At 42.9% G+C, this 21611-nt stretch overlaps 1 long non-coding RNA gene across 8 annotated transcripts in view; it reads right to left on the bottom strand.

The window, feature by feature from the left end:
- LOC309654174 overlaps window positions 1-21611 on the bottom strand; it is a 59625-nt gene that overhangs the window by 6207 nt on the left and 31807 nt on the right. For 7 of the 8 annotated variants that reach the window (XR_014259961.1, XR_014259962.1, XR_014259963.1 and 4 more), the window contains 2 exons: window positions 14811-14880; window positions 5207-5284 (listed from right to left, as the gene is read on the bottom strand). This is a non-coding gene — a long non-coding RNA (uncharacterized lncRNA). Of the gene's footprint in view, window positions 1-3278; window positions 3719-5206; window positions 5285-14810; window positions 14881-21611 lie in introns of those variants that run through there. The other variant, XR_014259964.1, reaches the window with a different exon arrangement.

Here is a 21611-nt window from a genome sequence, read left to right as displayed (position 1 = left end):
ATTTCCTCCCCAGAGCTCAGAAATTGAGGGGTTGTTTTAGCTCTCCTACGCTCTCTTCACCCAAGCCCGCCTTCCTGTTGGGGATCGGACCTCCCTATTGGCTATCTCATACCTTTCAACTAACTGCCTGCTTTGTGACATCACTCTCCTACCAAACCTACTACCACTTGGTAGAGGTCTTGGGGTTTCCGTGGAGCTGTTTGGACCAGTAACCAGTGACCTCTGTACTGGACACGTGCGCCGTTCAGCTGCAGCCACTCAGACATCCTCTAGTGTTGTCTCCTCATCCCTTGCACCTGCAGTTGATGTCTCCTCTTCTCTGACCATGTCAGGTAAGAAAAGAAACTTTGGAAAGTTTTGCGTTCGATTTCTTTTGCCCCTAAATTGAGTAGGAGATTCAAAATAGCGTGGAATAATGAGGGAAAGTATTGAACTACAAGTCTGGAGACCTAATTTCAGTTTTGACTTTGACGTTTACTGTCTGTGTGACTTTGGACAAAGCACTGACTGCCTCACAAAGCCTGTTGCTTTCCTTATCTGTTACTTTAGGATACCACATTGGGTTGATCACTCTGATCCCCTTCTTTGACAATATTGAGCCTTAAAGGGTACCCATGTAGAAAATGAAATCAGAGACTTCTCAAGAGTGTTTCAACAGAAACGTAGAAAAGCCAGGTGACACAGAAAACTAGCAATATATACCAAGATGTTTCATCTCTAATGGTCTCCCTCCACTAGTATTTCGACTAGTTGAAAAGAGAGAATAGGGAGAGAGGATGGAGAGTACTGGGCTATATAGGGAGGCACAGCGTCAAACGTAAGGAAGTTTAGGATTGTTTTCATTAGCACAGGCCAGCAGGAACCAAGAGATGGGGAAAAAATGTAAGAATGAAGAGGGAAAGCATAGAGGAGCTCTCAAGAAAGACGTAGTTTGCCATGGAATGTTGATGGGAACCAAAGATTTTAAATTAAAGCAGAAACAGCACAGAGGGAAATCTGCTCAGAGCAGGGCAAAACAAAGTTGACGGTAGCAAATCCTTACATTAACAGACTAAGAAGGAAAGTAAGGCCAGAACAGGGGATCACCAGGAAAGGCAGCTTATCAGAAAAGTCATACTCCGTTTTCTTTCTTTTATTGCCTCTCTGAATACAGTTGGCACTTGACAGTTTTGAATATAAACATTTTAGAAATACGTTTTAGAAATGATGCTTCCTGTAAACAAGAAACCAAAGTGGTTATCTAGGGGGCTGCTTTTCAGTGTTTTACTCTTTCTAATTTTTAAAGTAGGTAGACATTTTACCAATTAAACATTTTAAGTGATATCTTCTAAACTGAATCAGAAGGACTATTTCCTTTGTGTGATATGTAGCTTCTAAGGCAAGGTTGCTTTTCATTTTTACAGTTATTTCCTTCCTAACACAGAGAGCACATTGATCAACAGCCATCGTTCGCTTGTAGATCTTAGCTACCGAAGAAGAAAAAGAAAAAGTCAAGCCCCACATCTCTAATTCCCCATTTAGGGAATTCCCTGGCGGTCCAGTGCTTAGGACTCGGTGTTTTCAAGGCCAGGGCCACGCGGCGCAGCAAAAGAAAAAAACAAACAAACATCCACATTTATCTAAAACAATACTGGGGAGTCCTTTGGATTTTCTTACATTTGAAAATCTTTTTTAATTGGATTCTAGGGATGATTTTTTTTGAGGTTTTGGGATGCCATCTTCTTGGATGTTGAAGATGATTCTAATCTAAGTTCTAGGATAAATACAAAAACCTTCTTGATACTTTTTAAGGTTCCTTTCTGCTTATTATATAAATTATATTCATTGAAATATATATTTCTCCTAGGCTTAATACCTGTTACTTGCTGGGTAAAAATAGGAATGAGCACAATAATGAAACTCTTTTACACTTATTATTTTGCTGTCTGCTTCGTACCAGTTTTCATTGAAATACTTGTCTATATATGTTGTGGCTACCTATACATTCACATTTATTGCATTCTGTTGCTTGTCATGCAGTTTTTACTGATATACCTTCTCTGTCTGTATGCACTGGCTAGGAATTCATTCACCTCTATCACCTCTATCGTGTTTTTTGGTTAATAGTATTCACTAAAATAGAGTGGGCAAAATTCACTTTCATAATATTGCATGGATGGTACAGAATGTCATTTCTTAGTAAATTCATTATGCTTTGATACTTGCCACATACCCCAGTTTTCATTAATATCTATGGATCTCTTTTTCGTTACGTAATATGTTTGTCATGATTTTTCTTTGTCTTTCTAGAACTTATTGTATCTTCCTCCATATAAATCATACGCAATAGGTCAGCTTATTCATCTATTAATTATTACTGCTATTATTATTGGTGGTGGTGTTATAACCACTTTATAGATGAGTAATCTGAAGTAATCAGGTAACTTTTCTCTTTCCAAAAGCACTTAAGAAATCCACTTTCGGGCAATCATTTTGAGGTAGGATGAGAAACCAGGCTTGAAGAGGGCAAAAAGGACTCTTAAAATTCACCAGTTGGACTGAGCTATACGTCAACTCTAGGTAATAGCGTGGGAACTGCACAAGCAAAGGGAGACACTGAAGATGACAATGGTAATAGCCGTACTGTTTTCTAATGGACAAAAAAAATGCCTATATTATAAGTTCTATTTCTCCTGCTTTCTGGCAGTATCATGCTCAGAGTGGAGTCCTGGCAAGGAAGTCAGGATACTTAGGTTCTGAAACCTGGTAATGATACTAACATAATGAGAGAACTTGAACAAGTCAACCCGACCTCTCTGAGCCTCAGTTTCCTTACTCATGAAATGAGACTGAGAAAATAGAAGTTCTCTAAGGGCCTCCTAGTTCTAAAATGCTTCCAGTCTAGGAAATAGCATAGAAGTCAATACGAGTGCAGGCTGAAGGGAAAGACAGGGCAGGGAGAAGGTTGCTTCCAGCCTAGACAACAACGTCTGAACCATACCACTTGGTTCTTCTGCCCATCTGTGCCCAAGATGGGAGCACAGGCAGTTAATACAGAAGAGTGGAAAACTGCTCAGTCCTTACAGCCATCATTAACTGTCTGATTTTGGGTTTCTCAGGAAGGATCGATAGTACAGGTGTCCTGAGAGCAAGAACCTTAAGATAATGCTGTTCCTCAAACGTAGTGAGAATTTCTCAACCTCCCTGAGTTTTTCATGTCCCTCTTGTTCTTACAGAAAATTTCCAAAATCCATCTCTACTTGGAACTCTTAAGTTCTCTGCAGCATTCTCTTCCCGAGGTGAGCAATGCAACTTCCCTAACACGAAGTGTCTGCAACTTCTCCAGAGTCTCTGCCCCTGCCGTCAGTTCGGCATCGGCTACCGGTACCTCTTTCCAGACACTCATGGGTAGTGCCTACCTTTACCAACATTCTAGCACGACTATGTTATCTGGAGTTACTGACCACAGCCAGATCTCCACTTCAGCTCCTTCCTATCCAGGTGTTCTTGAGTGGGACATCACAGGAAGCACTGAAAAGAATTCCTCTTCACTCGGAGACTTTACTCTGGCACTCACTGACCGGCACCCAGCTGCTTCCTCCATGTTTATGGCAGCCCAGTATGATAAAACTTCAGACGCCAATAACATGGTCCCTCTATATCCATCACTTTCTGCCAGGCTTGCTCAGGGAGCACCATCTCAGATTCCAAATCAGGGGCATAGCCGCCTGTCACTTCCCTACCAGGAAGGAAGCCAGGTATATTACTATAACCAAGGCACACTGGGGTCTTCACTGTATGGAGAACTTGGCTCCTGCCCGCAATCCTATGGCTCCGCGTCATACACAGGAAGTAGGGCCTCTGCGCAACCAGAAATGGGAATGGGACTGAAGGAGATTCAGCCCACAAATATCCGACCACCAGCTTCCACCTCTGCAATCTGCCACCCTGTGTCTGCTCAACGCATCACAGAAACAAGTTTTCAAGGTGAGTATACAAACGGCAGAGCAAGTTGAAGAATGAGGTCGGCATTCACAAACGGGGTCAAATCGACAGCTGGGAAGGGGTGTAGAGACAGGTAGAATTTAGATCCTGAGCCTTTAATAACCACTACCTTCTCTCAGTGCTCTCTGTTTTTAGACTCTATGTAAGAACAGCTAGGGCTTCCCTGGTGGCGCCTGCCAATGCAGGGGACACGGCTTCGAGCCCCGGTCTGCGAAGATCCCACATGCCGTGCAGCAACTAAGCGCATGTGCCACAACGACTGAGCCTGCATTCCAGAGCCCGTGAGCCGCAACTACCGAAGCCCACGCGCCTACAGCCCATGCTCCGCAACAAGAGAGGCCACCGCGATGAGAAGCCCGCACACCGCAACCAAGAGTAGACCCCGCTAGCCGCAACTAGAGAAAGCCCGTGCACACCAATGAGGACCCAGTGCAGCCAAAAAAATAAATACGTAGAATAAATAAGTTCAATCAATCAATCAATCAATCAACGTAAATTAAAAACAAACAAACAAACAAAAAAACAGAACACCTAATGCAGGTGGGAAGGTGGGAGGGACACTGTAAAGGTCATCTATGCTACATGTCCAAGAACCCCGAGAGCACACCAATAGGTACCACATTTTTCACTGCTGTAGCCGAGCATTCCCCCTGTACTACCACACTGTAGCACTCCCTTCCCTCGTCTACTGCTACAGTCTCTTTGGAAGGTGTTTCAGAACTCTTGTTATGAGAGTGCCAGTTGAACTGTCCTCACTTCCGTCATTTATACCAGGATTTAAGACCTTGTGGTCCGAGATCCTGTCCAGAGAGCAAGCAGGCTAAGACTCTGTCTTTGTTTCTATATTTCATCAGAAAGGGCTCTACCCCCTCTCCTAGTTCATGGTGTGAAGTGTTCTTAGCCTCTCGGGAAAGTGGGGAGAATTCAAAGGACTCTCTATGAGAATGCTAGGCTTTGTAAAACATTTCAGTTTTTTAAAAAGAAGACTCATTTTGTATTGGACTTAACAACAGTCCTATGAGATACAAAGAGAGCCAAGGATCAGTGACATGAAATGATCACCAGTAAGAATTACAACAGTCACCGCTTACCTCGTAGCATAGGGCACACTGTCCATGATCCTTAAGAAGAGTTAGTAGAAATGCCTTGCCCATCTTGCCCCTGAACCCCTTGAAAGGTACACGACTGCTGTGTTGGTGTTTAGGGGGAGCATCTCACTTACCCGGGACTGACTTCAACCTTGATTCCTCTGTAGTGATGGAGACTTCCCCGCTGATGAAAAATTCCCTGGGATTGCAACCTCCAAGCCAGACCGCTTTCCTATGGAATGACAGAGAACTTCAGAGAACTTGTCAAGATGAAACACCAGTCAGTCTGCGGGAGAAAGGGAAGAAGAGAACGATGGAAATCGTTTCTGGGAAACTATTTTTACATTATGTTTTGTTTGTTCCTGGTAAATAAACTGAAATCTTCTTAACATTCAAACAAAATCTAAACCACTAAATTCAACAACACAGGAGTATAACTTTTGAAAAAAATTTCTTTGGCTGCGCAGCATGTGGGATCTTAGCTCCCCAACCAGGGATTGAACCCACGCCTGCTGCATTGGAAGCGCAGAGTCTTCACCACTGGACCACCAGGGAAGTCCCAGGAATAGAACTTTTAAAGGAGAAGGTATAAACCCCTGGGTTATATGAACTGGAGATTTTTAGTAAGAAGTCAATAGATCTTTTGTTAGGCACATTTTATGTTAGGCTGTCTCCCTGCACAGGACGCAGGCGCCTTGAAAATGGAAATCACATCCCTCTATAGTACGTCCCTCTTCTTTCTGCTTTGCAGTTTGCTGCTCCACTTGTTCAACCCCACCTAGTAATAACCTATACTTCCCTTGTTCCTGTTTTCCCATCTGGAAAACAGACAAAAGGCAACCAAACAACGCAAAGGTCTCAACAAATAAGGGATACCCAAAACCAGAGATGGCCAGAACTTCTGTATCCCTCATGAAACCTAGCCCGGTGTTCAATACTTAGGTATCATTAATACATGCGTGTTGACTGAAACAGTTGAAACGCAATTCTTCCACTTCCCAGTTTAGTTTTAGTCCTCATACAAAACCTGATCATCAAATTCCTTAATGCTAGGAATCACAGTGAAAAATAATTTCTCAACTGACTTCTGTCAGATGAGTGAGAACTAAGGTTAATTCAGTGTATCTGAAGCATAGAAAGTGAGGGCAAACGTGGCACAAGATGGGGCTAGAGAAGCAGAGAGGATTCTAGAGCACGCAGAGTCTTAAAGGCCACCAGTGTGTTTTCTATTCTCAAAACAATGTTTGTGAGCGATGTTTATGAGCAATGTTCCAACTTGCTTTGAAGCTTTCTTGTGTGAAGAATGGATTGGAGGGAAACAAGATATATGGACACTAGTTAGGACCTAATCGCAACAGACAGGCAAGTTCAGTATTAGGATGTTGAGGGAGAGCTGACAGATTCCAAAGAAATTCAGGAGATAAACTGAGGCGGGCTTAATGGGGTATGAGATGGAGGAAAGGAAGGTCTTAGGGAATTAAAGGGTTTACTGCACACATGAGCAGAGTCTCAAAATTAATCATTTGAACGTACAGAGGGGGATCTCCCAAATGACACCGGTTAGGAAGCAACGGTACGCCCTTTAGAATTCCTAGAGACAGCACAAATCAACTGTTTCGATGGAAAATTCGGCGGGACCCTTGATTTCCATGGGAATATAGAGAAAAGAGACACTGATCTGGCTTGCAGGTATTTAGGAAGTTGTTAGCCTGACATCACATACTAGTCTCATGTAAGTAGGCCGTCTGAAGTATGAAGCTTAGGGGAAAAACCTTGAAGAAAACTTAAAAGCTTAAGCCACACCTCTATACTACACCACCTTTCACAGTTTCTTCTCAGATAAGCAGCATCCCCATCAGTGAAGAAACTCACATCCCACAATAGGAACAACAGGCCTAAAAATTAAATGTGTGTCTTTGGAGGTCCCATCTATGCGATATCTTCCTGGTACCAGAAAAGTCCCCAGGAAGATCGATCTTTGCACCCCTGAAAGCTTACCACCAAGGAAAATGACTAGGTCCATAGATTTCCTCCCTCAAACCAGCCTACCTCACACATAAATCACTAGCAACTCAGCCCTTAACTCACATTATCACAGTCACAAGAGTGGTTAGGGAGAAAAGCACTAACCAGGGGAACTAACACAGAGGCAATCCAGGCCAAGCTGGGCTGGTGGCAGATATCTGCTCCTTACGCTCGGGTGCATAATGCGACTCACCACAATGCCTTTTTCACAGACCCTTTTTAAAGTTTCTCCACAAAATCCAACAGCTCAAGTTAGTTCATGACGCTTCAAGGTAAACAATCGTCAAGAGAAAAACATGCAATATGTCTTACAATGTTGGATTCCTTACAAATAGGACAAGGAAATAACCATGTAGACAAAACCAGAGCATTTGAAAACATCTGCGTTCTACAAACATACCAGTGAATGCTATAAATAAGGTAATATGACATAAAACAAAATGAAAACTAGATGTGAGACTGTTCTCTTCAGTGTACAGACTTCATGGCAGTTGCTGCACGATCTAGCTACTTATATCTACAACTCTCTGTTCTGTTAATACAAAATGAGGCCCAAGTGTGTCAACTTGTTTCCCACAGAAACCAAAAAACCTACATGCATCTCTTTTCTCCGGTGCCCTTTCACCTTACCTGCTCCCAGTTCTCCACCAATGTCCTCCTCTTTCTCTAATTATTCTCCTCTTCACTGTGCTTGGCCTTGCACCCAAGCATGCAAGACAGAGAGTCCTAGAGGTCCGAGATTCTAGAGGGGCTGTTTGCAAGGGGGAGGAGATTACGGTAACCGCCACACTGTATATACTTCTGTGCAAAGAAAGAGGGACAGTGTTCAGAATGTCTCTCACATATAAAAAGAGCTGGATGGCAGGATACCTGTGTGGCCCAAGGAACTAGAGCTAGCAAATCATGGGCAAAACAATTGCAACCAAAGGCTGGAAGAGGAAAGGTCTGCAACCAGCTCTGTCTCCTAGCTCTCTGGTATTTGCTGCCAATGGGCAGAGTCTATTTCGTGAAGCATCAAGCACTGAAAAGAAGACTCCTGCTGCTGGAAGTTGACAGGAAGGAACATCCAATGCAAGATCAAGGCTTGTCCTAGAAGCAATGCCCATAATGGAAGAAAAAAAAAAAAAAAAAAGAAAGCGGAAGAGAAATGTTAAGTCGCAAGTCCAACCTGGCCCCCAGCCTAGCCCAGCCCAAGGAAGGTAGGAGTCAAGGAGAAGAAACTAAAAGAGAAGAGCCTTGGACCACAACATTCTCCACAGGGTACACTCAACAAACTTCACCCTGCTCTTTAACCAAGTTACAACTGTAATAGTTCAAACTACATGGCTCTTTCCTTCCTAAGGATACTAGTTAAATAAGATCTATATAGCTCTAAGTATATGATACATAAAATAGAATACTCTGTAGAATATAAGTAACTGTTAGTTAATTATATTAATGAACGTCTGTAAGAAATGTTGCAATGATTTCCCTAATGGAAGAGCCTGGGGGAGGTAAATCTGTCTTCTAGGATTTCCTCCCCAGAGCTCAGAAATTGAGGGGTTGTTTTAGCTCTCCTACGCTCTCTTCACCCAAGCCCGCCCTCCTGTTGGGGATCGGACCTCCCTATTGGCTAGCTCATACCTTTCAACTGCCTGCTTTGTGACATCACTCTCCTACCAAACCTACTACCACTTGGTAGAGGTCTTGGGGTTTCCGTGGAGCCGTTTGGACCAGTAACCAGTGACCTTTGTACTGGACACGTGCGCCGTTCAGCTGCAGCCACTCAGACATCCTCTAGTGTTGTCTCCTCATCCCTTGTACCTGCAGCTGATGTCTCCTCTTCTCTGACCATGTCAGGTAAGAAAAGAAACTTTGGAAAGTTTTGCGTTCGATTTCTTTTGCCCCTAAATTGAGGAGGAGATTCAAAATAGCGTGGAATAATGAGGGACAGTATTGAACTACAAGTCTGGAGACCTAATTTCAGTTTTGACTTTGACGTTTACTGTCTGTGTGACTTTGGACAAATCACTGACTGCCTCACAAAGCCTGCTGCTTTCCTTATCTGTTACGTTAGGATACCACATTGGGTTGATCACTCTGATCCCCTTCTTTTCCAATATTGAGCCTTAAAGGGTACCCATGTAGAAAATGAAATCAGAGACTTCTCAAAAGAGTGTTTCAACAGAAACATAGAAAAGCCAGGTGACACAGAAAACTAGCGATATATATACCAAGATGTTTCATCTCCAATGGTCTCCCTCCACTAGTATTTCGACTAGTTGAAAAGAGAGAATAGGGAGAGAGGATGGAGAGTACTGGGCTATATAGGGAGGCACAGAGTCAAACGTAAGCAAGTTTAGGATTGTTTTCATTAGCACAGGCCAACAGGAACCAAGAGATGGGAAAAAAATATAAGAATGAAGAGGGAAAGCATAGAGGAGCTCTCAAGAAAGAGGCAGTTTGCCATGGAATGTTGATGGGAGCCAAAGATTTTAAATTAAAGCAGAAACAGCACAGAGGGAAATCTGCTCAGAGCAGGGCAAAACAAAGCTGATGGTAGCAAATCCTTACATTAACAGACTAAGAAGGAAAGTAAGGCCAGAACAGGGGATCACCAGGAAAGGCAGCCTATCAGAAAAGTCATACTCCGTTTTCTTTCTTTTATTGCCTCTCTGAATACAGCTGGCACTTGACAGTTTGGAATAGAAACATTTTAGAAGTATGTTTTAGAAATGATGCTTCCTAGAAACCAGAAACCAAAGTGGTTATCTAGGGGGCTGCTTTTCAGTGTTCTATTCTTTCTAATTTTTAAACTAGGTAGACATTTGACCAATTAAACATTTTAAATGATATCTTCTACGTTGAATCAGAAGGACTATTTCCTTTGTGTGATATGTAGCTTCTAAGGCAAGGTTGCTTTTCATTTTTACAGTTATTTCCTTCCTAACACAGAGAGCACATTGATCAACAGCCATCGTTCGCTTGTAGATCTTAGCTACCGAAGAAGAAAAAGAAAAAGTCAAGCCCCACATCTCTAATTCCCCATTTAGGGAATTCCCTGGCGGTCCAGCGCTTAGGACTCGGTGCTTTCACGGCCAGGGCCACGCGGCGCGGCAAAAGAAAAAAAGAAAACACAAACATCCACATTTATCTAAAACAATATTGTGGAGTCCTTTGGATTTTCTTACATTTGAAAATTTTTTTTAATTGGATTCTAGGGATGATGGTTTTTTGAGGTCTTGGGATGTCATCTTCTTGGATGTGGAAGATGATTCTAAGTTCTAGGATAAATACAAAAACCTTCTTGATACTTTTTAAGCTTCCTTTCTGCTTATTATATGAGTTATATTCATGGACAGATATATTTCTCCTAGGTTTAATACCTGTTACTTGCTGGGTAAAAATATGAATGAGCACAATAATGAAACTCTTTTACACTTACTATTTTGCTGTCTGCTTTGTACCGGTTTTCATTGAAATACTTGTCTATATATGTTGTGGCTACCTATACATTCACATTTGTTGCATTCTGTTGCTTGTTATGCATTTTTTACTGATTTATCGTCTCTGTCTGTATGCATTGGCTAGGAATTCATTCACCTCTATCACCTCCATCGTGTTTTTTGGTTAATAGTATTCACTAAAATAGAGTGGGCAAAATTCACTTTCATAATATTGCATGTATGGTACAGAATGTCATTTGTTAGTAAATTCATTAGGCTTTGATACTTGCCCACATACCCCAGTTTTCATTAATATCTATGGATTTCTTTTTCGTTACGTAACATGTTTTTCATGATTTTTCTTTGTCTTTCTAGAACTTATTGTATCTTCCTCCATATAAATCATACGCAATAGATCAGCTTATTCATCTATTAATTATTACTGCTATTATTATTGGTGGTGGTGTTATAACCACTTTATAGATGAGTAATCTGAAGTAATCAGATAACTTTTCTCTTTCCAAAAGCACTTAAGAAATCCACTTTCGGGTAATCATTTTGAGGTAGGATGAGAAACCAGGCTTGAAGAGGGCAAAAATGACTCTTTCAGTTCACCAGTTGGACTGAGCTATACGTCAACTCTAGGTAATAGCGTGGGAACTGCACAAGCAAAGGGAGACACTGAAGATGACAATGGTAATGGCCGTACTGTTTTCTAATGGACAAAAAAAATGCTTATATTATAAGTTCTATTTCTCCTGCTTTCTGGCACTATCATGCTCAGAGTGGAGTCCTGGCAAGGAAGTCAGGATACTTAGGTTCTGAAACCTGGTAATGACACTAACATAATGAGAGAACTTGAACAAGTCAACCCGACCTCTCTGAGCCTCAGTTTCCTTACTCATGAAATGAGACTGAGAAAATAGAAGTTCTCTAAGGGCCTCCTAGTTCTAAAATGCTTCCAGTCTAGGAAATAGCATAGAAGTCAATACGAGTGCAGGCTGAAGGGAAAGACAGGGCAGGGAGAAGGTTGCTTCCAGCCTAGACAACAACGTCTGAACCATACCACTTGGTTCTTCTGCCCATCTGTGCCCAAGATGGGAGCACAGGCAGTTAATACAGAAGAGTGGAAAACTGCTCAGTCCTTACAGCCATCATTAACTGTCTGATTTTGGGTTTCTCAGGAAGGATTGATAGTACAGGTGTCCTGAGAGCAAGAACCTTAAGATAATGCTGTTCCTCAAACGTAGTGAGAATTTCTCAACCTCCCTGAGTTTTTCATGTCCCTCTTGTTCTTACAGAAAATTTCCAAAATCCATCTCTACTTGGAACTCTTAAGTTCTCTGCAGCATTCTCTTCCCGTGGTGAGCAATGCAACTTCCCTAACACGAAGTGTCTGCAACTTCTCCAGAGTCTCTGCCCCTGCCGTCAGTTCGGCATCGGCTACTGGTACCCCTTTCCAGACACTCATGGATGGGTAGTGCCTACCTTTACCAACATTCTAGCACGACTATGTTATCTGGAGTTACTGACCACAGCCAGATCTCCACTTCAGCTCCTTCCTATCCAGGTGTTCTTGAGTGGGACATCACAGGAAGCACTGAAAAGAATTCCTCTTCACTCGGAGACTTTACTCTGGCACTCACTGACCGGCACCCAGCTGCTTCCTCCATGTTTATGGCAGCCCAGTATGATAAAACTTCAGACGCCAATAACATGGTCCCTCTATATCCATCACTTTCTGCCAGGCTTGCTCAGGGAGCACCATCTCAGATTCCAAATCAGGGGCATAGCCGCCTGTCACTTCCCTACCAGGAAGGAAGCCAGGTATATTACTACAACCAAGGCACACTGGGGTCTTTACTGTATGGAGAACTTGGCTCCTGCCCGCAGTCCTATGGCTCTGTGCCATACACAGGGAGTAGGGCCTCTGTGCAACCAGAAATGGGAATGGGACTAAAGGAGATTCAGCCCACAAATATCCGACCACCAGCTTCCACCTCTGCAACCTGCCACCCTGTGTCTGCTCAACGCATCACAGAAACAAGTTTTCAAGGTGAGTATACAAACGGCAGAGAAAGTTGAAGAATGAGGTCGGCATTCACAAATGGGGTCAAATCGACAGCTGGGAAGTGGTGTAGAGACAGGTAGAATTTAGATCCTGAGCCTTCAGTAACCACTACCTTCGCTCAGTGCCCTCTGTTTTTAGACTCTATATAAGAACACCTAGGCTTCCCTGGTGGCGCCGTGGTTAAGAATCCGCCTGCCAATGCAATGCGGGGGACACGGGTTCGAGCCCCGGTCTGCGAAGATCCGACATGCCGTGGAGCAACTAAGCCCATGTGCCACAACGACTGAGCCTGCATTCTAGAGCCCATGAGCCGCAACGACCGAAGCCCACGCGCCTAGAGCGCATGCTCCGCAACAAGAGACGCCACCGCGATGAGAAGCCCGCACACCGCAACCAAGAGAAGCCCCCGCTAGCCGCCAACTAGAGAAAGCCCGTGCACAGCAATGAAGACCCAGTGCAGCCAAAAAAATAAATACGTAGAATAAATAAGTTCAAACAATAAATAAATAAACATAAATTAAAAAAAAAAAAAAAACAAGAACACCTAATGCAGGTGGGAAGGTGGGAGGGACACTGTAAAGGTCATCTATGCTACATGGACGAGAACCCCGAGAGCACACCAATAGGTACCACATTTTTCACTGCTGTAGCCGAGCATTCCCCCTGTACTACCACACTGTAGCACTCCCTTCCCTCGTCTACTGCTACAGTCTCTTTGGAAGGTGTTTCAGAACTCTTGTTACGAGAGTGCCGGTTGAACTGTCCTCACTTCCGTCATTTATACCAGGATTTAAGACCTTGTGGTCCGAGATCCTGTCCAGAGAGCAAGCAGGCTAAGACTCTGTCTTTGTTTCTATATTTCATCAGAAAGGGCTCTACCCCCTCTCCTAGTTCATGGTGTGAAGTGTTCTTAGCCTCTCGGGAAAGTGGGGAGAATTGAAAGGACTCTAGATGAGAATGCTAGGCTTTGTAAAACATTTCAGTTTTTTAAAAATAAGACTCATTTTGGATTGGACTGTATCTGCTTTCTGGGCTTGGACTTGCGTTTTCTCAGCACTCTTACCCTCACGTGGGGTATGCCGCCATGGCTGGATAGCTGGGGGTGGCTGGGGGTCTTTGGGGTTGCTTGAATTTCCCAAGAGCCGACAGGAAGAGAGCCCAGTTTTCGTCTCATTCTTCTTCCCCAGCGCATGAAGAACCTTCACAGACTCCAGCACGCGCACGCCAAGGGAGGTTCGAGGCTTTTGAAAGCTCTCTTGGCGAAGCTCGGTTTGGTGTTCCTTTGGCTTCGTGTTGGGGATTGCTGGCTTGTCTTCTGCCTTGACTTTGTTCCCTGACTGCTTGTTCTCTTCAGCCTTGTTTCTTCCTCTGGTCCTTTTGGTCTTTTCCTGCCCATGGCTCTCAGTTTTGCTGATCTTTCCGGATGCAGCTTTCTGAGGTTTGCCTTGAGAGTGCTTGGCCGTGTTCGCAGGAGCCCTGTCACTGACTGCAGCAGTGCATATAACCGCTTCTCCCCCTAACAGGCACTCTGGATCCTTTGGCTGGATTTTGGCCTTGGGAGCACCACTGATAGGCTCAGAGGCTTTCTGTTTGTTCTTCCTGGGTTGATCAGAGGGAACCTTCACGACACTTGGCTTTTCCTGCACCTGATTCACCTTAATGGCTCTGGTGTCTTTAGCTTTGATCACGTTGGGACCTTGGGATCGATCAAGATCTTTCAAAGAATTAAAGAGCTGGGGAAGGTGAATATCCTCCGCCAGTGTAGTAATGTCTGCAAGACCACTGCTAGGTTCAATCCCATTTTCAAGTGTCCCTAGGTCCTGACGACTCAGGCTGTTCTCTCCCAGATCAGCATTTTCAGAACCAGGCTGCTCCTCTTGGCTGAGGGGATCGGTGCAGGCCAGCGGCTGGGGAATATCAGGGATTCCTAAAGGGAGTAGTGGAGGATCTTGGTTTTCTACTGGGATCTGGTAGGCATCCAGAGGCTTTGAAAGCTTGGTTTTGAAATCATCCACGTTCTTACTCTCTGTTTGTCCCTGGCTTGGAGCTGGAGGCAGGGCCAGGAGACGCCTGGCACTCTGGACTGGAGCTGTCACTGAAATGTCCCCAAGTGCACATGGTGGGTTACTCTCAAGTATGTGACTGTTTCTGCTACTGCAGGACTTGGGGAGTTCTTGAGTTTGTGTCACACAAAACGTCTGGCTTGGAGGTTGCAACCTCCAAGCCAGACAGCTTTCCTATGGAATGACAGAGAACTTCAGAGAACTTGTCAAGATGAAACACCAGTCTGCGGGAGAAAGGGAAGAAGAGAATGATGGAAGTCGTTTCTGGGAAACTATTTTTACATAATGTTTTGTTTCTTCCTGGTAAATAAACTGAAATCTTCTTAACATTCAAACAAAATCTAAACCACTAAATTCAATAATACAGGAGTATAACTTTTGAAAAAATTTTCTTTGGCTGTGCAGCATGTGGGATCTTAGCTCCCCAACCAGGGATTGAACCCACGCCTGCTGCATTGGAAGCGCAGAGTCTTCACCACTGGACCACCAGGGAAGTCCCAGGAATATCACTTTTAAAGGAGAAGGTATAAACCCCTTGGTTATATGAACTGGAGATTTTTAGTAAGAAGTCAATATATTTTTTGTTAGGCACATTTTATGTTAGGCTGTCTCCCTGCACAGGATGCAGGCGCCTTGAAAATGGAAATCGTATCCCTCTATAGTACGTCCCTCTTCTTTCTGCTTTGCAGTTTGCTGCTCCACTTGTTCAACCCCACCTAGTAATAACCTATACTTCCCTTGTTCCTGTTTTCCCATCTGGAAAACAGACAAAAGGCAACCAAACAACGCAAAGGTCTCAACAAATAAGGGATACCCAAAACCAGAGATGGCCAGAACTTCTGTATCCCTCATGAAACCTAGCCCGGTGTTCAATACTTAGGTATCATTAATACATGCGTGTTGACTGAAACAGTTGAAACGCAATTCTTCCACTTCCCAGTTTAGTTTTAGTCCTCATACAAAACCTGATCATCAAATTCCTTAATGCTAGGAATCACAGTGAAAAATAATTTCTCAACTGACTTCTGTCAGATGAGTGAGAACTAAGGTTAATTCAGTGTATCTGAAGCATAGAAAGTGAGGGCACAAGTGGCAAAAGATGGGGCTAGAGAAGCAGAGAGAATTCTAGACCACGCAGAGTCTTAAAGGCCAACACTGTGTTTTCCAGTCTCAAAACAATGTTTGTGAGCGATGTTTATGAGCAATGTTCCAACTTGCTTTGAAGCTTTCTTGTGTGAAGAATGGATTGGAAGGAAACAAGATATATGGACACTAGTTAGGACCTAATCGCAACAGACAGGCAAGTTCAGTATTAGGATGTTGAGGGAGAGCTGACAGATTCCAAAGAAATTCAGGAGATAAACTGAAGCGGGCTTAATGGGGTATGAGATGGAGGAAAGGAAGGTCTTAGGGAATTAAAGGGTTTACTGCACACATGTGCAAAGTCTCAAAATTAATCATTTGAACGTACAGAGGTAGATCTCCCAAATGACACCGGTTAGGAAGCAACGGTACGGCCTTTAGAATTCCTAGAGACAACACAAATCAACTGTTTCGATGGAAAATTCGGCGGGACCCTTGATTTCCATGGGAATACAGAGAAAAGAGACACTGATCTGGCTTGCAGGTATTTAGGAAGTTGTTAGCCTGACATCACATACTAGTATCATGTAAGTAGGCCGTCTGAAGTATGAAGCTTAGGGGAAAAACCTTGAAGAAAACTTAAAAGCTTAAGCCACACCTCTACACTACAACACCTTTCACAATTTCTTCTCAGATAAGCAGCATCCCCATCAGTAAAGAAACTCATATCTCATAATAGGAAAAACAGGCCTAAAGATTCAATGTGTGTCTTTGGAGGTCCCATCTATGCGATAGCTTCCTGGTACCACAAAAGTCCTCAGGAAGATCAATCTTTGCACCCCTGAAAGCTTACCACCAAGGAAAATGACTAGGTCCATAGATTTCCTCCCTCAAACCAGCTTACCTCACACATAAATCATTAGCAACTCAGCCCTTACTCACATTATCACAGTCACAAGAGTGGTTAGGGAGAAAAGCACTAACCGGGGGAACTAAAACAGAGGCAATCCAGGCCAAGTTGGGCTGGTGGCAGATATCTGCTCCTTACGCTCGGGTGCATAATGGGACTCACTGCAATGCCTTTTTCACAGACCCTTTTTAAAGTTTCTCCACAAAATCCAACAGCTCAAGTTAGTTCATGACGCTTCAAGGTAAACGATCGTCAAGAGAAAAACATGCAATATGTCTTACAATGTTGGATTCCTTACAAATAGGACAAGGAAATAACCATGTAGACAAAACCAGAGCATTTTAAAATATCTGTATTCTACAAACATACCAGTGAATGCTATAAATAAGGTAATATGACATAAAACAAAATGAAAACTAGATGTGAGACTGTTCTCTTCAGTGTACAGACTTCATGGCAGTTGCTGCACTATCTAGCTACTTATATCTACAACTCTCTGTTCTGTTAATACAAAATGAGGCCCAAGTGTGTCAACTTGTTTCCCACAGAAACCAAAAAATCTACATGCATCTCTTTTCTCCTGTGCCCTTTCACCTTACCTGCTCCCAATTCTCCACCAACGTCCTCCTCTTTCTCTAATTATTCTCCTCTTCATTTTGCTTGGCCTTGCACCCAAGCATGCAAGACAGAGAGTCCTAGAGGTCCAAGATTCTAGAGTGGCTGTCTGCAAGGGGGAGGAGATTACAGTAACTGCCACACTGTATATACTTCTGTGCAAAGAAAAAGGGACAGTGTTCAGAATGTCTCTCACATATAAAAAGAGCTGGATGGCAGGATACCTGTGTGGCCCAGGGAACTAGAGCTAGCAAATTATGGGCCAAAGAATTGCAACCAAAGGCTGGAAGAGGAAAGGTCTGCAACCAGCTCTGTCTCCTAGCTCTCTGGTATTTGCTGCCAACGGGCAGAGTCTATTTCGTGAAGCATCAAGCACTGAAAAGAAGACTCCTGCTGCTGGAAGTTGACAGGAAGTAACATCCAATGCAAGATCAAGGCTTGTCCTAGAAGCAATGCCCATAATGGAAGAAAAAAAAAGAAAGCGGAAGAGAAATGTTAAGTCGCAAGCCCAACCTGGCCCCCAGCCTAGCCCAGCCCAAGGAAGGTAGGAGTCAAGGAGAAGAAACTAAAAGAGAAGAGCCTTGGACCACAACATTCTCCACAAGGTACACTCAACAAACTTCACCCTACTCTTGAACCAAGTTACAAAAAGAGCTTCTTAATCCCTACTTTTGCTCCTTACAATCTGCTATCAGGTCACTCATTAGACACATATGATTTCAGAACAACTGTAATAGTTCAAACTAGATGGCTCTTTCCTTCCTAAGAATTATTAATTGAATAACATCTATATAGCTCTAAGTGTATGATACATAAAATAGAATACCCTGTAGAATATAAGTAACTGTTAGTTAATTATATTAATGAACGTCTGTAAGAAATGTTGCAATGATTTCCCTAATGGAAGAGCCTGGGGGAGGTAAATCTGTCTTCTAGGATTTCCTCCCCAGAGCTCAGAAATTGAGGGGTTGTTTTAGCTCTCCTACGCTCTCTTCACCCAAGCCCGCCTTCCTGTTGGGGATCGGACCTCCCTATTGGCTATCTCATACCTTTCAACTAACTGCCTGCTTTGTGACATCACTCTCCTACCAAACCTACTACCACTTGGTAGAGGTCTTGGGGTTTCCGTGGAGCTGTTTGGACCAGTAACCAGTGACCTCTGTACTGGACACGTGCGCCGTTCAGCTGCAGCCACTCAGACATCCTCTAGTGTTGTCTCCTCATCCCTTGCACCTGCAGTTGATGTCTCCTCTTCTCTGACCATGTCAGGTAAGAAAAGAAACTTTGGAAAGTTTTGCGTTCGATTTCTTTTGCCCCTAAATTGAGTAGGAGATTCAAAATAGCGTGGAATAATGAGGGAAAGTATTGAACTACAAGTCTGGAGACCTAATTTCAGTTTTGACTTTGACGTTTACTGTCTGTGTGACTTTGGACAAAGCACTGACTGCCTCACAAAGCCTGTTGCTTTCCTTATCTGTTACTTTAGGATACCACATTGGGTTGATCACTCTGATCCCCTTCTTTGACAATATTGAGCCTTAAAGGGTACCCATGTAGAAAATGAAATCAGAGACTTCTCAAGAGTGTTTCAACAGAAACGTAGAAAAGCCAGGTGACACAGAAAACTAGCAATATATACCAAGATGTTTCATCTCTAATGGTCTCCCTCCACTAGTATTTCGACTAGTTGAAAAGAGAGAATAGGGAGAGAGGATGGAGAGTACTGGGCTATATAGGGAGGCACAGCGTCAAACGTAAGGAAGTTTAGGATTGTTTTCATTAGCACAGGCCAGCAGGAACCAAGAGATGGGGAAAAAATGTAAGAATGAAGAGGGAAAGCATAGAGGAGCTCTCAAGAAAGACGTAGTTTGCCATGGAATGTTGATGGGAACCAAAGATTTTAAATTAAAGCAGAAACAGCACAGAGGGAAATCTGCTCAGAGCAGGGCAAAACAAAGTTGACGGTAGCAAATCCTTACATTAACAGACTAAGAAGGAAAGTAAGGCCAGAACAGGGGATCACCAGGAAAGGCAGCTTATCAGAAAAGTCATACTCCGTTTTCTTTCTTTTATTGCCTCTCTGAATACAGTTGGCACTTGACAGTTTTGAATATAAACATTTTAGAAATACGTTTTAGAAATGATGCTTCCTGTAAACAAGAAACCAAAGTGGTTATCTAGGGGGCTGCTTTTCAGTGTTTTACTCTTTCTAATTTTTAAAGTAGGTAGACATTTTACCAATTAAACATTTTAAGTGATATCTTCTAAACTGAATCAGAAGGACTATTTCCTTTGTGTGATATGTAGCTTCTAAGGCAAGGTTGCTTTTCATTTTTACAGTTATTTCCTTCCTAACACAGAGAGCACATTGATCAACAGCCATCGTTCGCTTGTAGATCTTAGCTACCGAAGAAGAAAAAGAAAAAGTCAAGCCCCACATCTCTAATTCCCCATTTAGGGAATTCCCTGGCGGTCCAGTGCTTAGGACTCGGTGTTTTCACGGCCAGGGCCACGCGGCGCAGCAAAAGAAAAAAACAAACAAACATCCACATTTATCTAAAACAATACTGGGGAGTCCTTTGGATTTTCTTACATTTGAAAATCTTTTTTAATTGGATTCTAGGGATGATTTTTTTTGAGGTTTTGGGATGCCATCTTCTTGGATGTTGAAGATGATTCTAATCTAAGTTCTAGGATAAATACAAAAACCTTCTTGATACTTTTTAAGGTTCCTTTCTGCTTATTATATAAATTATATTCATTGAAATATATATTTCTCCTAGGCTTAATACCTGTTACTTGCTGGGTAAAAATAGGAATGAGCACAATAATGAAACTCTTTTACACTTATTATTTTGCTGTCTGCTTCGTACCAGTTTTCATTGAAATACTTGTCTATATATGTTGTGGCTACCTATACATTCACATTTATTGCATTCTGTTGCTTGTCATGCAGTTTTTACTGATATACCTTCTCTGTCTGTATGCACTGGCTAGGAATTCATTCACCTCTATCACCTCTATCGTGTTTTTTGGTTAATAGTATTCACTAAAATAGAGTGGGCAAAATTCACTTTCATAATATTGCATGGATGGTACAGAATGTCATTTCTTAGTAAATTCATTATGCTTTGATACTTGCCACATACCCCAGTTTTCATTAATATCTATGGATCTCTTTTTCGTTACGTAATATGTTTGTCATGATTTTTCTTTGTCTTTCTAGAACTTATTGTATCTTCCTCCATATAAATCATACGCAATAGGTCAGCTTATTCATCTATTAATTATTACTGCTATTATTATTGGTGGTGGTGTTATAACCACTTTATAGATGAGTAATCTGAAGTAATCAGGTAACTTTTCTCTTTCCAAAAGCACTTAAGAAATCCACTTTCGGGCAATCATTTTGAGGTAGGATGAGAAACCAGGCTTGAAGAGGGCAAAAAGGACTCTTAAAATTCACCAGTTGGACTGAGCTATACGTCAACTCTAGGTAATAGCGTGGGAACTGCACAAGCAAAGGGAGACACTGAAGATGACAATGGTAATAGCCGTACTGTTTTCTAATGGACAAAAAAAATGCCTATATTATAAGTTCTATTTCTCCTGCTTTCTGGCAGTATCATGCTCAGAGTGGAGTCCTGGCAAGGAAGTCAGGATACTTAGGTTCTGAAACCTGGTAATGATACTAACATAATGAGAGAACTTGAACAAGTCAACCCGACCTCTCTGAGCCTCAGTTTCCTTACTCATGAAATGAGACTGAGAAAATAGAAGTTCTCTAAGGGCCTCCTAGTTCTAAAATGCTTCCAGTCTAGGAAATAGCATAGAAGTCAATACGAGTGCAGGCTGAAGGGAAAGACAGGGCAGGGAGAAGGTTGCTTCCAGCCTAGACAACAACGTCTGAACCATACCACTTGGTTCTTCTGCCCATCTGTGCCCAAGATGGGAGCACAGGCAGTTAATACAGAAGAGTGGAAAACTGCTCAGTCCTTACAGCCATCATTAACTGTCTGATTTTGGGTTTCTCAGGAAGGATCGATAGTACAGGTGTCCTGAGAGCAAGAACCTTAAGATAATGCTGTTCCTCAAACGTAGTGAGAATTTCTCAACCTCCCTGAGTTTTTCATGTCCCTCTTGTTCTTACAGAAAATTTCCAAAATCCATCTCTACTTGGAACTCTTAAGTTCTCTGCAGCATTCTCTTCCCGAGGTGAGCAATGCAACTTCCCTAACACGAAGTGTCTGCAACTTCTCCAGAGTCTCTGCCCCTGCCGTCAGTTCGGCATCGGCTACCGGTACCTCTTTCCAGACACTCATGGGTAGTGCCTACCTTTACCAACAT

Source organism: Balaenoptera physalus (genome assembly GCF_965194825.1).
Source record: "Balaenoptera physalus genome assembly, contig: HAP1_SCAFFOLD_2168, whole genome shotgun sequence".
Classification (NCBI taxonomy): domain Eukaryota; kingdom Metazoa; phylum Chordata; class Mammalia; order Artiodactyla; family Balaenopteridae; genus Balaenoptera; species Balaenoptera physalus.
The sequence above is the reverse complement of the archived record's forward strand: the minus strand, read 5'-3'. Positions and strand labels throughout refer to the sequence as shown.